The sequence below is a fragment of the Triticum aestivum genome, chromosome 7B (genome assembly GCF_018294505.1).
Source record: "Triticum aestivum cultivar Chinese Spring chromosome 7B, IWGSC CS RefSeq v2.1, whole genome shotgun sequence".
NCBI lineage: Eukaryota > Viridiplantae > Streptophyta > Magnoliopsida > Poales > Poaceae > Triticum > Triticum aestivum.
In genome coordinates, this window is record NC_057813.1 from 80,750,972 (window position 1) to 80,759,239 (window position 8,268).

Below are 8,268 nucleotides of genomic sequence, written 5' to 3' on the forward strand. Positions count from 1 at the left end.
ATGCGTCTATGGTTGCTACTCAAGCTGAGCAAGTACTTAAAGCTCAAAATGATTTGCTTGATGGATTAAATAATAAAAATGACTTCGCTGTTAGAGTGGCTACTAGAACTGGTATAATGACTCAGGAACCTTTGTATCCTGAAGGCCACCCTAAGAGAATCGAGCAAGATTCTCAGAGAAATAATTTAGAAGCACCTAGTTCTTCCAAAAAGAAGAAAAAGAAAAATGATAAGACTTTGCATGCTTCTAGTGAACCTGTTGTAGACACACCTAAGAATCCCAATGATATTTCTATTTCTGATGCTGAAACACAATCAGGTGATGAACATGAACCTAGTGATAATGTTAATGATAATGTTCATGTTGATGCTCAATCTAGCAAAAATAACGAAGTAGAAATTGAACCTGTAGTTGATCTTGATAACCCACAATCAAAGAATCAATGTTATGATAAGAGAGATTTTGTTGCTAGGAAGCACGGTAAAGAAAGAGAACCATGGATTCAAAAACCCATGCCCTATCCTCCTAAACCATCCAAGACAAAGGATGATGAGGATTTTGAGCGCTTTGCTGAAATGATTAGACCTATCTTCTTACGTATGCGCTTAACTGATATGATTAAAGTAAACCCTTATGCTAAATATATGAAGGATATCATTACAAACAAAAGAAAGATAACGGAAGCTAAAATTTCCACCATGCTTGCTAATTACACTTTTAAGGGTGGAATACCAAAGAAACTTGGAGATCCGGGTGTACCAACTATACCATGCTCCATTAAAAGAAACTACGTTAGAACTGCTTTATGTGATCTTGGAGCCGGTGTTAGTGTTATGCCTCTCTCTTTATATCGTAGACTTGAATTGAATAAGTTGACACCTATTGATATATCTTTGCAGATGGCTGATAAATCAACTGCCATACTTGTCGGTATTTGTGAGGATGTGCCTGTTGTAGTTGCAAATGTCACTATCTTAACGGACTTTGTTATTCTTGATATTCCCGAGGACGATAGTATGTCGATTATCCTTGGTAGACCCTTTTTGAATACTGCAGGGGCTGTTATTGATTGCAACAAAGGCAATGTCACTTTTCATGTTAATGGTAATGAGCATATGGTACACTTTCCGAGGAAACAATCTCAAGTTCATAGAATCAATTCTATTGGAAAAGTTCCAACTATCATTATTGGAGGTTTTGAATTTCCTCTCCCTACTGTCAAGAAAATTATGATATTCTTATTGTTGGGGATTTTCATATCCCCATTGAGGTAACTTAGTGTTATTCGAAATTTCTCCGGTTCCGTGTTATTCGGGATGAGTTTGTTAACAAGACTTGATCAACCTTGTTAGTGGATTCATTTTGATGGTCATGAGATGGATGAAACTAGAAGGAACAACCTTCTCTACCCTCTTTTTACTTTCTGTTATTTAGAATAAATAAAGCAAAAATAGTATTATCCGTCTGTTTTTTGAATTATCCGTGCAACAAAATTATCCTGAAAATAAAATTGCTCCAAATGCCCTGCAAATTTAGTATGATTTTTATGGAATATTTGAGGATTTTAGGCACTGAAATCACTGCAGGAGGGGCAAGCACCAGGCCACGAGAGTGGAGGGCGCGCCCACCCCACCTAGGCGTGCCCCCCTATCTCATGGGCCCCTGGTGGGCCCCCTCCACTCATGCCAGCACCCACACACTTCATCTTCTATCCAAAAAAATCCCCATCCAGCTCAAGCACAAGTTCTAACTCATTTTGCTGCGATTTCGATCTCCTTGCTCAAAGCTCCATTCACAAAACTGCTTTGGGAGATTGTTGCTTGGTATGCAACTCCTCCATTGGTCCAAATAGTTTTTGTTCTAGTGCTTTATTCATTGCAATTTTTTGCTGCATAGGTGACCATGTTCTTGAGCTTGCATGTTAAATTTATGAGGTCCCAAGCATTTCTAATGCATGATATAGGCTCTAGGCACTTGTAGGAGTAGTTGCTACCATTCTTCTTAAGTTTTATTCACTTTTATTTCAAAGTTACTAAATTTTCAAAAAAATTCAAAAAATAATTATGTCTAGGAGAATGTACCAAGGTGGTTCCTCGGTAAAGAAAGGGCCCAGGATTGCTATGCGTGAGCAAGATGTTGAATTACCGAGGGACGCGGATGTACGAGCTTGTGAGTGGCCATCAGATGATTTTATGGTCGAAGCAGGCTTTAAGGAGGAATTTGACGTATGTGTGTAATGCTGAGCTGGAGGACTTCTTACTAGATAAGTGTCCTCAGTACTATCAATTGACTGATTCCTTTGTTCGGAGGTTTAAATATAATTGTACGCGTAATTCTCCTAGTGTCCTATTTGATATTTATGATACATCTTATACCATGGACTTAGAGGATTTTACAACTGCTTGCAAACTTCCGCAGTGGGGTAATATTAATGATCCTCACAAATCTGAATTTAGAGATTTCCTTGCTAGTATTACTGTGGGAGAATCCAGGGACATAACACAAGCTATCATAGGAAGCATTCATTTTCCTGCTATACATTATTTTGGTCTCTTCATTGGTAGATGCATTAACGGTAAAGATGAAGCATATCATATGTGTGTCCATGATCTCTGTGTACTCAAGAGTGCTGCGTTAGGTTATAAAGGTTATAACTTGGGGGCAATAGTTGCACGTAGGTTGCAGAATAATGGTAGAGCTGGAGATTTATTTTGAGGAATTTATACAACCCGTGTGGCTAATTATCTTGGTATAGCTCCACGAGAGGGGGATGTGATGATACGTCCTGCTTATTTAGATTATGATGCTATGGTCAACCATCATTTTCTTAGGAGGAATGAACAATTCCTCCATTATCGAGTAATCTATAACAGACGCAATGTCGTCCATCGTACTCTTCCTGCTCCTCTCCTTTTGATTATCAGGCAAAAGGAAGATATGTTGTTACCATGGAGGAAGTAGCTGAACACGAGGGGAGAGCGGAGGCAGCTCGCCAACATGCTGCAGCTCAGGAGGCGGTTGCTGCTGCATCTCAGTACGACCCCAGTTACAACTACGGGTATCAACCAGGCTATCCTTGGCATTAGACCAACTTAGGCCAAAAGCCTAAGCTTGGGGGAGTATGTATTTCTCACCGACCTTACATTTATGTTTCACACACTAGTCGTCGGTGCTCATACTCTTTCATTGTATTATCCATGTTAGTTTACATTTCTTTATCTAGTTTTCTTCTTGTGTGTTTGATAAACCTTAAGAAAAACCAAAAAAATAGTTAATTTAACTTCTATGCTTGTAGTAGAATTAAAATGAAAACCCAAAAAGATTTCTTGTTCTTCTTTTTACTTGTTGGGAGCTTTCCCGTGTAAATAGTTTTATTTTCTTTTCTTTTCTTTGGGGGTCGAGAGTAGAAGACCATATTGAAAATGTTTAGTGGCTCTCATATGCATGATTCTTTATTTAACTTAGAGCCCATATTACCTTGTCTTCTCTCTTTTGAGTTGAATGCTTGCAGATTCCAGCTTAGTCCAATGCACGTGCACTATTATTATTATACACATCGTTCGGTCGTGCAAGTGAAAGGCAATAATGACGATATATGATGGACTGATTGAGTGAGAAAAGCTGGTATGAACTCGACCTCTCTTGTTTTTGTAAATATGATGAGTTCATCGTTCCTGATTCAGCTTATTATGAAGTAAACATATTTGCAATGAAATTTAGAGATTATAGTTGCTTGTGCCATGCTTGATTAGCTATGATTTATAATGGTTTACCTTGCATGCCAACATGCTATTAGAATGATTATGATATGGTATGATGGGATGGTATCCTCCTTTGAATGAATTGAGTGACTCGACTTGGCACATGTTCACACATGTAGTTGAAACAAATCAACATAGCCTTCATGATATTTATGTTCATGGTAGATTATATCCTACTCATGCTTGTATTCGGTGTGAAGTAATTTTAATGCATGTTTATGACTGTTGTCGTTCTCTCAGTTGGTCGCTTCCCAGTCTTTTGCTAGCCTTGACTTGTACTAAGCGGGAATACTGCTTGTGCATCCAAACTCCTTAAACCCCAAAGTTGTTCCATATGAGTCCACCATACCTTCCTATATGCGGTATCTACCTACCATTCTAAGTAAATTTGTATGTGCCAAACTCCAAACCTTCAAATGAAATTCTGTTTTGTATGCTCTACCAGCTCATGTTTCAACTAGGGTTGCCTATATCTTCCATGCTAGGTGGGTTATTCTCAAGAGGAGTGGACTCTGCTCCTCATTCACGAGAAAGGGCCGGTAACCGGGATGCCCAGTCCCATGATCCAAAAAGATCAAAGCAAATCAAAATAATTAAACAAAACTACCCCAGGGTTGTTGTTAGTTGGAGGCACTCATTGTTTCGAGCAAGCCATGGATTGATGCTTGTTGGTGGTTGGGGGAGTATAAACCTTTACCATTCTGTTTGGGAACTGCCTATAATGCATGTAGTATGGAAGATACAGCCATCTCATAGTTGTTGCGTTGACAGCAAAAGTATGCCGCTCAAAATGTTATTCAATCTCTATTTTAAAATCTAGCTCTGACACCTCTACAAATCCCTGCTTCCCTCTGCGAAGGGCCTATCTATTTACTTTTATGCCGAGTCCTCACCCTTCTTATTAAAAAGCACCCGCTGGAGAGCACACTGTCATTTGCATTCATTACTATTGGTTTATATTGGGTATGACTTGACTGGATCTCTTTTACCATGAATTACAATGTTTAGTCAGTCCTTGATCTTTAAAGTGCTCTGCATTTATGTTTTGCGGTCTCAGGAAGGGCTAGCGAGATACCATTTTGTTATATCATACTATGATTGTTTTGAGAAAGTGTTGACATCCGAGTTTTATTATTATGGCTTGCTAGCGGATTATGCCATTGATATGAGTAATTGTGAGACCGAGGTGTTATTGTGAGTATGGTTAGTTCATAATATTTGCTGAAACCTGAATGCTGGCTTTGCATGTTTACAACAACAAGAGCAAACAGAGTTTGTAAAAGTTTTTCTTTATCACTTTCAGTTTATCAGCTGAATAGCTTGAGGACAAGCAAAAGGTTTAAGCTTGGGGGAGTTGATACGTCTCCAATGTATCTACTTTTCCAAACACTTTTGCCCTTGTTTTGGACTCTAACTTGCATGATTTGAATGAAACTAACCCGGACTGACGCTGTTTTCAGCAGAACTGCTATGATGTTGTTTCATGTGTAGAAGACAAAAGTTCTCGAAATGTCCTGAAAATCCTCGAAGGCACTTTTTGGAAAATATAAAAAATACTGAAGAAAGAATCAAGACTAGGGGGCCCACACCCTGTCCACGAGGGTGGGGGCGCGCCCTCCCCCTGGGCGTGCCCCCTTGTCTCGTGGGCCCCCTGAGGCTCCGCCGACCTCAACTCCAACTCTATTTATTCCGTCTCGCGGAGAAAAAAATCGGAGAGAAAGTTTCATCATGTTTTACGATACGGAGCCGCCGCCAAGCCCTAATCTCTCTCGGGAGGGCTGATCTGGAGTCCGTTCGGGGCTACGGAGAGGGGGATTCGTCGTCGTCATCACCAACCATCCTCCATCACCAATTTCATGATGCTCACCGACGTGCGTGAGTAATTCCATCGTAGGCTTGCTGGACGGTGATGGGTTGGATGAGATTTACCATGTAATCAAGTTAGTTTTGTTAGGGTTTGATCCCTAGTATCCACTATATTCTGAGATTGACGTTGCTATGACTTTGCTATGCTTAATGCTTGTCACTAGGGCCCGAGTGCCATGATTTCAGATCTGAACCTATTATGTTTTCATGAATATATGTGTGTTCTTGATCCTATCTTGCAAGTCTATAGTCACATATTATGTGTTATGATCCGATAACCCCGAAGTGACAATAATCGATACTTCTCGGTGATGACCTTAGTTTGAGGAGTTCATGTATTCACTATGTGTTAATGCTTTGGTCCGGTTTTCTATTAAAAGGAGGCCTTAATATCCCTTAGTTTCCGCTAGGACCCCGCTGCCACGGGAGGGTAGGACAAAAGATGTCATGCAAGTTCTTTTCCATAAGCACGTATGACTATTTACGGAATACATGCCTACATTACATTGATGAATTGGAGCTAGTTCTGTGTCACCCTATGTTATAGCTATTACATGAGGAATCGCATCCGACATAATTATCCATCATTGATCCAATGCCTACGAGCTTTTCATATCTTGTGCTTCGCTTATTTACTTTTCTGTTGCTATTGTTACAATCACTACAAAACCCAAAAACATTACTTTTGCTGCCGTTACCTTTATTATCATATTACTTTGCTACTAAATACTTTGCTGCAGATACTAAGTTATCCAGGTGTGGTTGAATTGACAACTCAACTGCTAATACTCAAGAATATTCTTTGGCTCCCCTTGTGTCGAATCAATAAATTTGGGTTGAATACTTTACCCTCGAAAGTTGTTGCGACCCCTACACTTGTGGGTTATCATGACTGCATATACTATATTGATGCTACAGTATCATATGTTCGCGCTTTTTTTACGGGGGTGAGTGGGTGGGCGGGATTGATGTGTTTTTATAGGCTGGTTTGTTGCCGATTGATTTCAAAATTTGTTGACGTAGTCAAAATGTGAATGAAGTCCAAAATTATATACCTTAATTGAATGGGAGGGATTCAAAATTAGGAAGCATAGTGAATTAAAAGAATGACATAGCTCCTTGACAAATTTTGTTGAGCCGATCAAAACCGGGTGACCAAATTTTAAATTGAAGACCTTAGTTAGTTGTGAGGCCTTAAAATTTTGGGAGCATGGTGTAACTAATAGACTACTCCCTTTTTCCATCTATATAGGGCCTAATGTGTTTTTCTAGACTAACTTTGACCACATGTTAGATCAATAATATATGAAATGCAAGTTGCACAGATCATACCATCAAATTTGTACGTGAGAGGAGCTTCCAATGATATATTTTTCACATTATGCATCTTATATACTATTACTTTTGTCATTAGTCAAATGCGATCTCGTAAAATACATTAGGCCCTATATATACAGAAGGAGGGAGTAGAAGGGTTGGGAGCGCTTTGCTGCATCATTGGTGTTGCTGGGTTTCTTTAAAAATAATTACTCACTCTATCTTAAAATATAAGGTGTGTTACTTTTTGGAAAATACAAACCTTTAAAGTTTGATCAAATTTGTAAAGAAATATATAAAAATCCATAATATCAAATTGTTATGATTACATTCATCATGAAATGAATTTCCATAGTTTTCTTAATGTTGTGGATGTTGCTATTTTTTGCTCTGAATTTGGTCAAAGTTAAAGAAATTTGACTTTTTAAAAACTAACACTACTTATATTTTGGAACTGATGGAATATTTAGTTTGGCGGGTGGAGGAGATGATGGAGTGTGTTTTATTTATATTTTGTAGCGCAGTGATTTGATGGGCCTTTTGTTGGGTAACGTAGTAATTTCAAAAAAAATCCTACGCACACGCAAAATCATGGTGATGCATAACAACGAGAGGGGAGAGTGTTGTCCACGTACCATCATAGACCGAAAGCGGAAGTGTTAGAACAACGCGGTTGATGTAGTCGTACGTCTTCACGGCCCGATCGATCAAGCACCGAAACTATGGCACCTCCGAGTTCTAGCACACGTTCAGCTCGATGACGTCCCTCGAACTCCGATCCAGCCGAGTGTCGAGGGAGAGTTCTGTCAGCATGACAGCGTGGTGACGATCTTGATGTTCTACCGTCGCAGGGCTTTGCCTAAGCACCGCTACAATATTATCAGGGAGGACTATGGTGGAGGGGGGCACCGCACATGGCTAAGAGATCAAGAGATCAATTGTTGTGTCTCCAAGGGGTGCCCCCCTCCCTGTATATAAAGGAGTGGAGGAGGGGGAGGGCCGACCCTCTCTATGGTGCACCCTTAGGAGGAGTCCTACTCCCACCGGGAGTAGGATTCCCCCCCCCCCCTTCCAAGTAGTAGGAGTAGGAGTCAAGGAAAGGGGAGGGAGAAGAGAAGGAAGGAGGGGGCGCAGCCCCTCCCCCTAGTCCAATTCGGACTAGGCCTTGGGGGGGGCGTCCAACCTCTCCTCTCTCTTTCCCCTAAAGCTCAATAAGGCCCATATACTCCTCGGCGAATTCCCATAACTCTCCGGTACTCCGAAAAATACCCGAATCACTCGGAACCTTTCCAAAGTCCGAATATAGTTGTCCAATATATCGATC